General features: G+C 42.3%; 1 long non-coding RNA gene across 1 annotated transcript; it reads right to left on the minus strand.

Moving 5' to 3' along the window:
* Nucleotides 1–6,139: 6,139 nt before the first annotated feature.
* LOC135404403 (uncharacterized) lies at nucleotides 6,140–7,318 on the minus strand. The gene is made up of 2 exons (XR_010425662.1): nucleotides 7,275–7,318; nucleotides 6,140–6,278 (listed from the first exon to the last, which is right to left on the minus strand). It is a non-coding gene; the product is annotated as an uncharacterized LOC135404403 (long non-coding RNA).
* Nucleotides 7,319–16,420: the final 9,102 nt, after the last annotated feature.

The following is a 16,420-nucleotide window of genomic DNA, read 5'->3' on the forward strand; positions in this document are numbered from 1 at the left end:
TTAACGCAGAAAGACATATATTTGCCTTAAAAATAGAAGAAGTATATATTTTATCCTTGAACTATAGGAATGTTCATATGTATTTGAAATTTAAATTAAACATGAAGTAAAATATGCTTATGTTTTTACAGGTTATACTATCATAAAAAACAGAAAACATATATTACTAATCTAAGGGTGAGAAACAAAAAACGCCAATTTCTCAGTTCATAACCAAAAGACACTGTAAAATGAAACCCAAAAGTATGTTTGTATGATGTGTGTTCGATGGCCATCGAGTATGAATGTGTGAATGTATGCATGCGTGCGAAAATACAATAATTAATATGTTCTGATTTATACACAAATGCACATTACCTCACACATGCACAAACACCCTTAGATAAAGAACAGAAAACATATCATCCTGAGTTGAATAGAATTTCATTTGCAGAAATGTTTTAGGTTAAATAAAAGTTTTCAAAAACAAACACTAAAAAACACTTTCAGGTAAAAGTCAGGAGCACACGAACCCTGAAGTCATCAAGTTATTAAGTTTGGTTCAAAATCAATCGCTTATAAGTCAACAGAATCTTTAGAGAATAGCTTAAAAAAGATTTTATAAGAGTAATTTCTAATAAGAAATAATAGAAATAAGTTGTTTAAACAAGTTTTATATTAATCCAGAGTTATTTAGTTTAGCATTGTTGGGAATTCTTCCTTCTTGCATTTTGTTCCTTGTTTACTTTTCTATATCCAAAAGTATCTAATAGTCTTTTTGATTGGTTTAATGCTTTTAATGTTAGTGCTAAGTTTAAGAAAATAATTTATGTAGCAATATGCAGAATGCCTTAAAACAGCTATGATTCCTTCACATGCCTTTATAATGCCAAACCTTGTGGCCCAAACTATTCTGACACACAATGCCTTTAATCATACTTTCCATCTCAGGTATATAAAAGGCTGTACATTGCCTTGAAAAAGGAGCTTCCATGTTAAAATTAATTTCACTTGTGGTATTAAAAGTAAGACTGCAATATTTCATGTTAGATCCATTTAAGAATACATTTGCTTCTAAAATGCAGCTATAGAATTTGTTATTACCTCACTCTGAACCGATACATCAAAGCATTGATAGTTGCAGAAAAAAATAGTAATCAAAACTTAGATTACATGTTTAGTTAGCATGATAAATTTAATACTCTAGTTAAAGAAAACATTTATGGTAATATTTGTATTCCCTTGTATTTTGCCTTGCATTAGCAAACGTTTGATCAAAGTTTTTTCCAAGTTTTTTGTTTTTTAGAAAAATAAAAAAAAAAGGGGCAAAGGTGTGGGAACCCAAACCCAGCTTTCAGCAAAGGAAAACAAGGGCTGACAAAAACCTCATGATCTGAAGGAGCTGGACCCTTCTCAGAAGACCTGTTAAAGTTCTACCTCATGGATCAAGCTTGGCTCCAGCAGAAATCAGAAAGGACTTTTGAGATGATTGTATCAAACCATGTCTAAACCCCTGTAATCCCTCTGTCCCCCATGTAATCCTACTAGAAGAAAAATTAACTATTTGGAAATTGCAGTAAAAATTTGTGTAACTCCCCAATTAACATAGGTTGGCCCCTTCATTAACATACAGCCCCAGATGCCTTTACAATAGTGTTCTCGTGTTCAATAAACTATTCCAGTTCCCCATACTGGGATTGTGTCTAGCTTTTATTTTTCAGACCGCCACTCAAAGGGGCTAAAAGGGGGCTGCGACCTGCACTGAGCTGAGCCACCTCACTGCGGTTTGTCCAGTGAAGTCTCCCTTTTATTGCAATAAAAGTTTATTTTTTTTCGTCGGCTCCTCGATCTCCTGGCTATTTCTGTGTTTCCCACTGGCTGGAATTTCAGACGACCACAATCCCATGGTCTCTACAGCCCCGGCTGTCCCGCACCTTCCCATCTCCAACAAGGTCTTTGCTGTGTGTTAGGAAGAGGTGGAGCAGCACAGCGTTCCTTTGGCTTGTCAGAGGCTCCAGCCCCCTGGGCCAGGAAGTTGTCGTCACCGCTTTCCGGGAACCTGCTGGACTCTTGGTGCTTGGCTGTGTTGCTTCTCCAGCTGCCGCCAGGGCAGTTGAAGTCTCCACGAGAAGCAGGGACTGTGACCTGGAGGCTGCTTCAAGCTGCCTGTAGAGGTCTCCTCCCCATCTTGCTCCTGCTCAGGAGGCCTGGAGCAAACCCCCACAGCAGTGTGCCCATTCCCAGCCTGCCCGCCCTTTGATCCTGACCCATCAACTCCTGAGTGGCTCGCCATCCCCCCCAAGACAGAGGTCGAGACCTTCCGAGTGTCACCTGCCCGAGATCTACGGATGTCGTCTCCCTGGGCTCCTGTGAGGCCCCGGATGTGGTTGCCAGCGCATTCTTCCCTCTCCCTTAAGGGCCCTGTCCAATGCAGCCCCAGGGCAGCCCGGAGGAGCCCTGTCTGGGGCTGCGCTGGGGTGACCGGGGACACGGTGGGCTCACTGGGAGCAGCCTTCCAAAGCCCCAGAGCGGCAGGATGGTGCCCAGGCTCTGCTCAGGGCTGCTTTGGGCGTGGGGCCGTCTGCGCGAGTCCTGCACGGGACCCATGTGTCCTGGCTGCCACGCCAAAGGGCTGCTTCCCCAGGCGAAGGGGACAGGGGAGTGACCCTGCGTGAGAGCCTGCACCTCTGGCAGTGACTCAGGCCCGGGGTGCCCTTTGGGTGCCCTTGGTGCCCTTTGGGCCTTGCTGGATCTGCTTGCTGCCATTTGCTGGGGCCACCCTGCACTCCCTCCCCATTCCAGGCAGACACAGGCAGGTGTTGGAATAAAATCTTTTCTTCCGTAACCAGAAGGAAACTGTTAACTATATCTACGGAACGGCGGAGGGGGTCAGACAGAAATGCACACAAATCAACAGGATTGGCAAAAATGTCCGCTTTATTAGAGGACAGACAGCTTATATGCTGCCTGTGACACACAGACATGTGATTCTTCCCCAGGTTACATTGGATACATAAGGCAAACATACTGTGGTGTACAGTACTAGTTGGATATCAGCAGGTGTCCATAAGCCTTGTTTTCCTGCCAGAACAACTCCTCCTTCACCTTGGCACAAGGCCTGTAGCCATATTAGTGACGCAGTATTTTTTACTCTCTGCACCCAGCCATGCCAAGGGGAAGGTCTCAGAAATGCAACTGAAATTGTTCACACAATTTCTGTCCACCGACAAATCCCCCGTTGATGTTTGAACAATTTAAATTGCATTTCTGTAACATTCCTTATTGTATCCATAACATCTCAATAAGCGCAAACATACAACAACACCACCATCACCAATAAACTCAGCAACCTATTGACCCTAAGATGTGTGCTCTCAAAGTGTGCCTAAAAGTGCTTCTTTAAATATAGGGTTTATTCTTAAAACTTCCACTCTGTCCAGAACATCCTTGGAAATGGAACTCCATTAAACTCTGGGCCATATGTCTTCTGTTATTCTTTTTCACACCTTGGCCCTTGAATAACACAATGACATGATCGTATATTAACACTGGATCTTCCGTTTCTATTGCACTCTTTGCATACCATTCTATTGCAGCCCGGAGAGTTTGTTCAGGATTTCTTGCCATTTTATGGAAAGGTATCGGTGTATTTGTTTATCCAAAAGTGTTTGTGTAAGTGAATATTCACACATATACATGCATACATTTTCATTCATTCTCTTTCACACGGTGGCCACCATCATTCAAACACACATCACACAAACATATTTTTGAATCTCATTTCACTGTGTCTCATGAGTAATGAAACCATACTAATTCTCTAGTACCTTATGGTGTTAAAGCTTCTCCACCAAACAGGTAAACTTTCCTCCACCAGTACCCAGTGAATAATCTAAGATCTTAACCTTCTATAATCATATGCTTAAAGATACTAAAAAATTGTGCTCCAACAAAACTAAAAATATTGTGCCTTAACAACACTAAAATGTGCTCATAATGCTGACAAATTGTGCTCCTGTAATACTTACTTTAAAGTTCGTACACTCTCTTAAATCCTTAATTTCATGTGCTTAAAAAAACACTAAAAAGGTGTATATGACTAAGAAAAACTATGCTTATAATACCAAAAAGAATTGTGCTCCAAAAACTGTGTTCTAACAATATTGAGGAAACTGTTAGTCACAACAGCTCCTGATGTTACCATTGTTACCTGCAGAAAACAGCATCAACCTTGTTCTTTCTTTCCAAGGTTTCATTCATCATGCAGGCAGCTACAAACACCTGTGTACAAAAAAGACCTTAACACATGAAACAACTTTTGCAAATGAACTGAGGGGGTTGTCACCTGTTCTCTCCCCGTTTCTGTCTTGCAAAAGTGTTTTACAAATTCTTAAATCACTGACCCCTATACCAAATACACAGCATTGTCTGGCAACTTGGTAGTAGTTTTCAAAGTGGACAAGCAATTCACCCTTTCAAAGTTTTTCTCGTTTGGATATGATATAGAATTTTACCTCAAAAATTGTTATTGCACAGCCACATATAATTTTGGGAAGACTCGTAAGCCAAAAGGTTTCTGTCATATGATGATTCCAAATAAATCTTGCTACCCACTGTAACACTACTGAGATGAAACACAGAAAAATACAAGCACTACAAAATAGTTAATGTCTGATGTAGAGTTCCCAAACCACACCAGTCTGCCTGATCTTCACAAACATCACTGATGTGACATGAGCAGCACAGAAACAGATCGTTGTGTACAGTGACAACCCTTAGGCCTCAGGATGTTAAAAGTTCTATAGTTTTCCATTGTCTTCCTTTCCCCTTAGTGACACGTCTGCCCTATCTCAGTCAAGAAATCATCTTCTAAATCCGCATCTAAACAGACATTCCTCTGCTCCACAATTTGCACAGGCAACACGGAGAAAAAAGGGGTTTTTCGCAGAGTGTGATCTTTTGGCAGCTCTGGATGAGTTGTGGGGAGAGAATCCTCCTCTTTCCTAGATACCAGTGACAAGCAGTCTGCAGTGGAGCTGCTTTCCAAACAGCTGAATGTTTGTGTACATTCAGTGGTAGACCTATTTCTGTTTTCTCACTTTTTTCTCCTTGGCAAAGGCTGTTTGGTTCAAGTTGGCTGCCAGAATGCAGGAGCGCTTTTGATTCCTGAGTATGTTCTACCTCAGTGCTGGCTTCCTGCAGTTCATCTTTGTCCACTTCTTCATGCATCAGGCACAGATTTGTATTAAACTCACATTGAACTTCACAAGCTACAATATTAGTAGGTTTCTTTGGATTCTGAGATACACTAATGTCTTTAAAATCCTTTCCACTGCTGTCTTCAGTTACACTTTGGACTTTGGCTTCTGGATTGTCAGGTAAACTTTCAATCTGTCCATGTTTAATTTCCAATATATTTTTTTTTCTAAGTTGATTGCACTACTGGTTAATTGGTTAATTATTTCTGCATCACTGTATGTTTGAATTCATAATGCTTCAGTGAAGACAAGTCTTCATCCTTGGATTCATATTCTTTGTGAGATATGAATGAAAGCACCTCTGGCATAACCTCTGCCAAACTATCTGTGCTTGTTTCCATACAGATTATCTCTTTTTCAGACATCTCTACTGGTGTTGCAGATTGGCTGTAACTTGCACTGGCAGCAACAGCTAAAGGGTGACATCGATATGTTGTCTCCTGTGAGGAAAAATCTGTCTCTGTTGTTATGCCTTCTGCAGATATTTGGTCATAATCCGTTTCTTGCATTGTTTCCAAATTACTCTCCCCAGACCTGAGGAGACATTCTGTAACAGTTGATTCTGCTCCATGTCCAGCCAGTGTCTGAAACTCATAGCTGCTTACTAGAGAGCAGTTCTTATTTGCTAAGTCACTGAGAAAGAAACCCTCATCAGGTGTTGGTATTTTTTTGTATTGGCAAAAGCTGCCCATGGTTTCCAAATTGGATGTGTTTTACTGCAGATGTCTGTGTTGAGGTCATATTATGAGCAAGTCCCATAGAAGATTCAGCAGTAGATGCACTGACAGATGCACTTCCCCTGCCTGAATCTGTCACACTTGATTGTGCCATCAAGTTATTATAGTCATTGTCAAGCTCATCTTTTGAAAAAGTTCGCATTTAAGTCTATGACAGTGAAAAAATACTGTTTGATCATTCTGTTTAATACTCAGCCTTAAGCTACATGTGCAGTTCAGAAGGATATAGAAGGCCAGATTCCAGCTTGCAGCCAGTTCCTTAGATGTGATCTACATCATCTCCTCGTGTTTTTAGTTCTTTTATCTATGAAATTTCGGTAAGAGAACAAAATTCACAACATAAGCAGCACAAAGGAAAACAAATAACTAGTTGTAAGAACATGTAACTCCATAATTGTGGAACAACAGCACAGAACAGGTAAAACCCACACCCGTTATATTAAAATCCTAAATCACTCACAGGTTTTAATTAATTTCCCGAATGTAAAGCTAACTAAATCTAGCTTTGAGATCGTTATATTGGGAGGCAAACTAGAAAAATTTTACTAAATTCAACCTGACTCTAGTAACTCAGCTTTATTGCAATCTCTACTGATTTCCTGACAGATTATCATGTGGTCTCCAGACATTTCTGCTTTATAAATCAAATGGGCATAAAAAGTTCTAATTCACGCATCAATAGTTTTGGAAAAGTGTAATTTAGCAATCTGCTTTTTTATTGGTATAAAGTAAACACACACATTTTGCATCTTGTTAGGTTATTTTAAAAATAATCTGAAATTCATGTAGTATAACTGTTGACATAACATCAGTGCCAAGAGAGATAAGTCAAACTTCACAGCATAGTGTGTGCCTGAGTAGTGTTTTTAGAAAAGCAATTAGGCTGTATGCTATATCAGCAGTTATAAAACATTGAAAAACGTATAATACGTTTTGTTTGACCAAACTGCTCTGTACATACTGTACGAATCCACGACAGAAGATATATATTAAAATCTGAAAAAAAAAAATGTACTTGCTGCTATGTTATAAATAGAATATTAACAATTGCTTAAACAGTACATGAAATGCAACTCAAAGTTGCAACTCTGTCATAAACACAGAAGAAAAAAAAAAGGAAAAAATAATGAATTCACTAAACTTGACCAAGGAAAAGAAATAATATCAGACAGGAATGTAAATTAACATCCAAATGTTAAAATCAGCTGAGTAAACCTTTTTAAATACAATTCTAAAGATGTGATTTCCACTGTCACAATAACTTCTCAGTTTATAACAGGAAGATAGAGAGATGTTTTACCTAAGAATCAAGGAAATCCTCAGCCTGCCAGCTTTCCATTTATCCTATTTGCAGATTTGTAGTTTTTATAAGTTCTACTCTCTCCCTAGTTCTGAGAAACTGCTGGAGGTGGTTTGAGTCCCACCCAGTTGCTAAGCAACAAATGATCTCTATTGTGTGAACCTTATGTCTCCTCCTGCTAAGACTGAACACGAAATTTGGGCAGAAGTTCTTTACAGGGGTAAAATGTGACTAAAACCAAGGCAACTCACTAAAGCTTTTATATAAAGATTCATTCTCTGGGAAACTCTTAAAATTTCTTGCATGCTAACTTTTAGTAAAACACAATCTTTTAGTTTTAAGTTATCCACAAGTGAGTAGAAGGACTAAAGAGAGAGAGATTCTGCTTTCTGTTCTCAGTTACCGACATGCCTGGATTCTGCGGGGCAACTCCCCCGCAAGTCAGTCACCGCCGAGCTGCTGTTCCCCGGACCGCTCCGTGCGCCGTGCAGCTCCCGGGGATGCCCGCAGAAGTCTGGCTGGCTCTGCAGAAGTAGCTGTCGGCGTTGCCTCTGTCGCTGAGGTGCCTCTGCCGCCGAGGTGCCCCTGCCGCCTTTTGCCGTGGCTGCCAGCGCCGCCTCCCCCACGGCCGAGCCGGCGCAGCGGCAGCCCCAGCGCGCAGCCCCCAGCCCTGGAGCGCGGCCCCAGCACCCGCACGCCGGACTCTGGTTTGAGTAATCCTAAAGAGAATTTTTATGCTTTTATGTGTACCCGAGACACTCTAACGGGAGGAAATTCTCCCGGACTCTCACCTCTGGCTTTTAACAGTTACTAACAAACGTATGGCCGCTTCTCCACACACACACAAGCACGGTACCGTTAACAATACAGTGAGCTCACAACAACGTTGGACACACAACACAATTAACACGAGAGTTAACAAAAATACGGAAAGGCAGTTCTCTAGCCTGCCTCTCCTGTCAACGAGAAGTGGCACTTTTTCGGTGTTGCTCGTTGTGCTAATATAGCATCTTCTAATGCAAGGCACAATAGCTGCTACTTTCTTTCATATGTACCGTACCTGGTTCTGCTTTTTATTTTTTTTTTTTTCCGAAAACAGCGTCTGTTGCCATGGCAGCGATCCACAGTGGCTTTCTTCCGGGTTGCATGGTGGCTTCAGGCGCCAGCGATGCAGCGCCATCTAGGGACGCGGAGGCTCCCAGCAGTGTCGGTCCAGTTGACACATGCGCAGTAGCAGGCACAGTGAGGAGCGACAGTGCCGACTGCGCAGCCGCAAGAGAGAGCGGTGCCGCGGGCTCGGCTCCAGCTTCATTCTCTGCCGCTAGTGATGTTCCTGCAGCCCCTACACATCCTGCTGCTGCATGCACGGCGCTAAACGGAGGTGATCCCGCTGCTCCTAAGGGTCCTAGCATTCGCAACTTCCACGTGGGGAGCCAGATGCTAAGCAGTCCCGAAAGCCCTCGTTTTCTAGACAGGAGCTCAACTCCAACAGATCACAGCACAGACCTAAAGCGCCTTTGACCCCGAGCGGACAGAACCCTGTTCTTCTTGTCCGCACTTGTCTTCCCATGGAATGGAGAGCCGAAAAAAACCTCTCCAGGGCAGGGCCAGAACTGACAGGTTTACGGCAGAGGCGCAGAAATTGCCCTGTCATTGCCTCCGGGATGATATGCTTGCTCCAGGATCCTTCCATCAGGGAGCTTTTGTCGGATTGTTTGGTCAATTTTAGGTCAATTTCTATGGCTTTCAGCAATGTCAGCTTCCAGTGGTGAGAAGTCATGAGAGTAGTCCCCAGAATCAGGTGATGCCCCTTGGTAACAAGACTTTGTGTTTAAGTGGCAAATGTTTTTATTCACCTCCTGGCTTCTGCAGAAGTCTCCTGTTTTTCAAGACTCCTAGACTCCTAGAGCAGTTGGTGTTGGAAGGAAGGGACCTGAAAGCTCATCTGCTTCCAACCACCCCTCTGCCACGGGCAGGGACACCTTCCGCTAGACCAGCTTGCTCCAAGCCGCGTCCAACCTGGCCCTGAACACTTGCAGGGATGGGGCAGCCACAGCTTCTCTGGACAACCTGTGCCAGGGCCCCACCACTCTCCCCGGGAAGGCTTTCTTTCCCATATGCCATCTAAGCCTGCCCTCTGCCAGCGCCAAGCCATTGCCCCTTGGTCTGTCGCTCCAGTCCCTTGTAAACAGTCTCTCTTAGCCAAAGCCTTCTTGGTCCTCCCTGTTGTGTTGCAAAATTTGCAAGCTGATGTTGTGCCAGGTGGCACCAGCCAAGCCCTGAGCCAGGTGCAGGACCTTGCACTTGAGGTCTGAGGTCACTGGGGCTGTTGAGCCTGGAGAAGAGGAGACTGAGGTCAGATCTCCTGGGGGGCTGCAGCTTCCTGCCAAGGGGCAGCGGCCATTTCTGCTCTGTGGGACCAGGGACAGGACCCGAGGGAACGGCCGGAGCTGTGTCAGCGGAGGCTTAGGTTGGACATTAGGAAAAGGTGCTTTCCCCGGAGGGTGGTCGGGCACTGGAACGGGCTGCCCAGGGCAGTGGTCACGGCCCCAAGGCTGCCAGAGCTCAAGGAGCGTTTGGACAACGCTCTCAGGCATACTGAATCCGAAAAATCGGTCCAAGAAACTGCTCAGAGAATTTTTATCTTTAAGCAGCAAGGTATTTGTTTATTCAACGTTGGGAGCAAGCCAGCTCGCGCTGGACAAACTTGCTCAAAGGCTTCACACAAAATCAGCATTTTTATACAATCTTCAGATGTGATTAAATGCATATTCAAGTGATTACAACATCTATCAATACATATTAAAAATAGGTGGAGTATAGGCGGAGCTTGGGGCGGTGCTTCTCTTGGCTCCCCATTTCGGAGGGTAGTTCCCATCTTCCTCCATGGGGCAGGGGGCTTCAGCTCATCTTCCTCTGCTTGACCCTTCTTCTTTTCCATTGTTCTTGACCCGCTCACTGAAGCTTGGACAAAACCCTGGCTCCAGGCCTATTTCTCCTATTTAAATGTCTACCTGATCCTGTTGTATTTCTAATTTATCACCTCTAGGCCTATTACCTGTTCCTGTACTGTTCTCTTAAGCTTTGGCCCAGTAAGTAGAACAGAACGAGCACAGATCGTCTTGGATGTTGGTAGCTTGTTAGCAGGCCCAAATCTCTTAGTTAACTCTTTTGGGCCTAGCTTCCTATATCATTCCCCCCCTTTTGTTTAGAATTTACGAATTCCTTCGTCAAGTTCTAATGGATTTTGATAGGTATTCATCACAGCCCACATTATCTGCATCCTTCTAACCATGATGCTTGATTTGCACCATAGCCAAACAATTAGGACCAGTAGTAGAATAATGCCAGCTCCTAATACCAATATTGGATGTATCAAATAGTGAAACACTTGTGATGCTGTAGGGGAGTATCCTGTAAAGATATCCCAGCAATGATGTTCTCCCGCTTTTTCCACTTTGGTTAGAACAGTTTTTATGCTCTCAGTGTCATGTTCTACTTGCCAGAGCATTCGTCTAGTCGTTCTGTTTACTTCCTGGACCAGTTTTTCTAAATCAGGATGTTTAAGCATTGCTTTAAAAAGATTAATGTTCATTCCTCTCTGCAATTTTGGCACATCATGATACATTGTATAATCAGCTTCAATCAGTTGTCTAGTAGTCACTAGAATGATATAATCAAAGTCACAGCCTATTATTTTAGCAAAACAAAAAAATTAATACCACTCACTACTTCATGACAAATACCTATGGTAAAATTAACACAAAAGATTCTAACACATGCACAACCATTTCCTACATAATAGACTTGTGATTGGGTTTTAGTATGGGGAAGCATTTCAAAGGTACACACACTATTGTCAGCATCTAAGCATAAATCTTCATTTTCTACTCCAGCATTTTCACAGATATATCCTAATTGTCCTTTAGGAATACATGCCTCAGTACTGACTGGCTGCCACTTTTTCTTGGTGTGATCCTAACTTGCCCAAACATTATGGTCTATGGGTCTGACAATTACATTTTGGTGTATGGCTCTTAATGTCAGGCTAGGAAAGATGGTCTTTTCTTTAGCTGCACTGATAGTGAGCACATAAGCTTCAATTTGTTCATGTTGAGGATTGTAAGTGAAGTTTCCTAACTGCCACCACGCTTGGTAATTTTTCTCAAAGTGTGTAGTAGAACTGTTTCTAGCTATTATTTCTCTTACTTCCTGTGGTAATATTCCTGAAGTTCCTTCTCTTAATATTCCTGCAGCTACAGACTGCACCCACTGTTGAGTTTGGAGACATTGTATTGCAAGTGCAAATCTTTTATGGATGACACCAGCATAGTCAATAATCTTGGTGAAATCTTTTGCAGTGGTTAGCTACTAATGTTAACAATTTAACTGCCAATGATTGTGTTTCTGCCAAAGTGAGCAAAGATGATCTTAAAGGGACTTTTGAATTTTCCTAGATCAGATGTGACAGCACTTAGTTTATTCACTAATACTTCTTGATCTATGGTGTTTAATACACTTAATCCTGTGCCAAACCATCCCGTTACATCTCTTTGAATTCTGGTACAAGGGGATCTGGCCATCATCTATACATGCCAGTCTTTAAGGCTTTGTTGAATACAGGGCTGACAATCTTTTTGTATGTTTGATATGTTTACTTAAAGGTGTATTGGAACCCTTTTCAGTGAATATATGGGATCTAACAACAGCTTCTGCTCATTTGAGTGCTTAATTACATATGGTCCAGCATAAGTTAAATTGTGGACACTCTCACAGGCTAAAGAAGGAGTTGTAGAACTGGTGGTGGTCTTAGTCAATGGGGTGGTAGGAGATTTGCTGGTTGGTAATCTCATTGTTATATTTCCTTCCCTGAATGTCCACTGACACATCACAGAAACTGATTTATCTAGAGTGAAGGTGTGCCAACATTGATCAGCCACTAATTACATTTCACAGTAACGTCAGTTCTGGGTGACCATCTAATCCGTGCCTATTAAAACACTTGCATTGTATGGGGTACCAGGATTTTACCAATTATTCAGTACCCTTGTTCCTTGGAGGACTATAACAGATGGATTGTATTGGTTCAGTTCAGATGAATTCAGAATATCTGTATTTATAGCAAATCATAGACTAGAATTCCCATTATAGGCCTGAGACCATAATAATTTTGGGGCAAGAGTTTGATTTAACACTAATGTACTTATCAGTCCAAGGATCAGCATTGAGGAGGCTTGATAGTAGATGATTCCTCTCCCGAGGTCCATGCTTCCTCTGGAACTCTCTTGGCTCGAGAGTAGTGGATCCACGTGGGTTTCTCTTTCACCCGGATCGTGTGGAGGTGGTCATCAGCACCTGCTGGGGTCCATCCCACTTCTCCCGTAGTGGATCTCCTGAAAGATTCTTAACATATACCTGATCACCAGGGTTGGATGGATGTAGCTTACAATCAGGCTGCTTGGGTTGGTGTTCTAACACCACTGTAGCATTTTTCTGCAATTGTTTTCCTACAACCATAACATGATCGTACACATATTGATTACTGGTTTGATCTACAGCTTCACTATTCACAGTTTGCATCATGTAGGGTCTGCCCAAGAGAATTTCAAATGGACTCAGTTTCCCTTTGGATCTTGGCTTGACCCTTAGCTTGATTAAAGCAATAGGTAAAGCTTGATACCAATGAAAATTTGTTTCTTGACATATTTTAGATTCATCTTTTCTACTTGCCCATTTGCTTGGAGTCTGTAGGGCATATGCAGTTGCCAGTTGATTTTTAGTGCTTTACTTATTGCTTGTACAATTCATGCACAAAAGTGTGAACCTCTATCTGAAGAGATGCTCTTAGGCATTCCAAACCATGGTATAATCTCATTCAACAAGACTTTAACCACTCCTTTTGATTCATTTTTTTTCTACATGGGAAAGCTTCAGGCCATCCAGAAAATGTCAGTCAAAACTAAGAGATAACAGGACCCCCCCTTTTCTTGGGAGCTCAGAGAAATTAATTTGCCAGATTTCACCTGGGAAATGCCCTTTACTTATTGCCCTTTACTTATTGCCCTTTGGTGTATTTTTGTTCCAGTATTTCAGACGAAGTTCCCATTGGGTTGTGACTTGCTCTATTGTGGTAAATAAATTTGGTCCTGCTACTCTAGTCCTTAAATGCTAATAGAGTGAGTCTAAGCCCCAATAGTTTTATCATGTTTTACTTTTACAAATTGCCACACTAATTTTTCTAACAGTATTAACTGACCTGTTTTTAGTTAACCTCATCTATTGTCTAACACCTTACCTTCATTTTCATGTATCCACTTATAATCTGTTTCTTGATATTCTACCTGTTGATCTGTGTCTAGTTCTTCTAGCACTAAAGCTGCTACTGATAGTTCTTTACTTCTTGCAGCAGCTAATTCAGCTTCTGCAGCAGCTTTTCTGTTTCTTATTTCCAGGACAGTGTTACCTTTCAGGTGTCCTTGGCAGTGCATAATTGCCACCTGAGAGGGGAGTTGTACAGCTTCTAATAATCATAGAGTTTCTTCAGCATACTTCACAACTTTTCCTTGAAGAGTTAAAAGTCTTCTTTCTTTCCAAATTGCTCCATGAGCGTGAACTATGCCAAAGGCATATTTGGAGTCAGTCCAGGTGTTAATTTGTTTTCCTTCTGCCAATCCTAAAGCTCGAATGAGAGCTATCAGTTCTGCTTTCTGGACTGAGGTTCCTGCAGGCAAAGGATTTGATTTGATTACCTCAGTAGTGGTGGTCGCAGCATACCCAGCCATCTTCACACCTTGTCTTAGGAAACTGCTGCCATCGGTAAACCAGTCTTCTGCATCCAGGGGTGGTTCTTCTTTAAGGTCCAGGCAGCTGGAGTGCACTGCTTCAATGGTTTCCAGGCAGTCCTGCATGACAGGTGCAGCCGAGATTCTTCCTTCTAGGAATGAAGCTGGGTTAACAATGTTAGTCACCCGAACGGTTATGTCATCAGCCAGGATTACCCGATATTTCAGAAATTGGGAGGGTGACAGCCAATGATTTCCTTTCTGTTCCAGTACTGTAGATGCTGTGTGGGACACTAACACAGTCATTTTCTGTCCCATTGTACATTTCCTGGCTTCTTCTATATTTATGATCATTGTTGCTACTGCCCTTAGGCAGGTGGGCCATCATTTGCTTACTTCAGCCAATTGCTTGGAGAAGTAGGCCACTGTTCTTTTGTATGGCCCTTGTTGCTGAGCCAGGACCCCCAGAGCCATTCCTTGTCGTTCATGCGAGAACAAACAAAAGGGCTTCGTTACGTCAGGCAAACCCAGCGCCGGAGTCCTTATGAGTTCTCATCTCAGTTGTTTGAAGGCTCCACTTGCTTTGGGTGTTGCCCGTAATCCAAAAGAAACACAAACCAACAGAGTGCCGGTTTATGCGGTGCTTTATTCGGGGCCCCGGGAACCTGCGGGCTAACGCCCCAAGTCAGGATTCCGAAGACCCTCCCTCTTCATCCAGCTTTTATACACAAACAAGTTTATGTGCAGTTTCCACGGCAAAACGGTTACAGTTTCCACAGCAAACCAGGTGCAGCACAGCAAACCAGGTGCAGCACAGCAAACCAGGTGCAGTTACAAACAAGCTCATACTTCATACTGATAACAATTAATAATCCCTAGAAACTGTTTATCAGACCTTAACCACATCCTAGGTAACAAATCGTTATTTACAGGCTTGACTAGATCCTTTGATTATGGTTTCTATTTCACACACAAACAGGGTTGCTACTTTGGAGTGTTGCTTTCTAGGCCTACTCTTCTACTAAGCCTTAGCCATTCTACTACTAATTTAAACTGCTTTGCAACAGTCCCCCCTTTTGAGCATTCTTCAGGCTTTGCTTGCAAGGATGCTCAAATACAGCAATCTTCAGGCTGCAGTTTCTTGATAGGTGGGAGGTGATCCATTTTGCGGTGAGATTACTTCTTTTCTTGTTATAGCTTTCATGATGCGTCTCGTATGTTGACCTTCTTTTACAATTATTCCTAAAAGACACTTGTAAACAGTTATGGCTATGACGATAATTATTACAATCAATATTCCATACTGGATAACAGAAGATATCCATCCTGACACATGAAGACCTAGGGAGCTGAATAATTGTCTTATCTAATTGTGTTCTGCTTCTTTTTGCAGTTCATGAACATTCTCGTCAATTTGTTCTAATTGACTAATATCTTTCTCTACTTCCTGAGTGACATTTGGGATGTGTACACAACAATGCTCGTCCTTTGCATGCAGGTAGCCGCAAACTCCATGTTCTTTAAGTAATATTAGGTCTAATGCCATGCGGTTTTGTATGGTCATTCTAGAGGTGGCTTGTAATTGTAAATTTAGATCTTTAAATCCCTTCTTAGTGACTGCTGCTAACCTTTCAGTTTGTCCCATCAATTTAAACAACATTTCTCTGTTCCGATATGTTGAGATTGGTGCAAACAGAGACTCTAATGCCCATCCAAATTTAACTCTTGCTGATGGTTCATGCCAATCTCCCAACCCCAGGTCATCAATATCTCTACTAATTTCTCTTTTCCTTCATGGTTGTATTTCTACTGATGTTAACTTATCCTGCTTCTAGAATGGACAGAGAGTAGGTATGCCTAGTGCGACAGATACAACCGGACCATCTATGGGCATGTGGGTGGTCTACTGACCATGTCCCATTACTTACACCAAATTTCCTGGACTCCTAACTGTGGTGGTACGGCAATCAATGTTTTTCACAGATCTTTTAATCGTATGATTATATCCCCGACATTCACATCCTAACTGCAAGAGTGTTTTGACTGGCATTAAGCCTATTTCATCGTCTGGGGTATCACATGTATATACTCGAGTACAATTCCAATTCTCTTTTGCACGTGTTTCTGTCCTCCAATTATAATTTCCTCTATTTCCTGTAGAATAAGTTTGATTCTTTTTCCCCTTCCAGTGAATGCACCACTGTACTTTTCCAATATAACTATAAGTCTCTAGTAGGCTGGGTCCCCAAATTGTTTGCCACTCTTCCATGGTTGTAGAGCTAGTAATATTTTGACATACTTGTTCTTGCTTTTCCCGTTTTATTTGAGCCGGAACTTTAGAGCATGGGTAGAGTGCTGAATCTG

Source organism: Pseudopipra pipra, chromosome W, assembly GCF_036250125.1.
Source record: "Pseudopipra pipra isolate bDixPip1 chromosome W, bDixPip1.hap1, whole genome shotgun sequence".
NCBI lineage: Eukaryota > Metazoa > Chordata > Aves > Passeriformes > Pipridae > Pseudopipra > Pseudopipra pipra.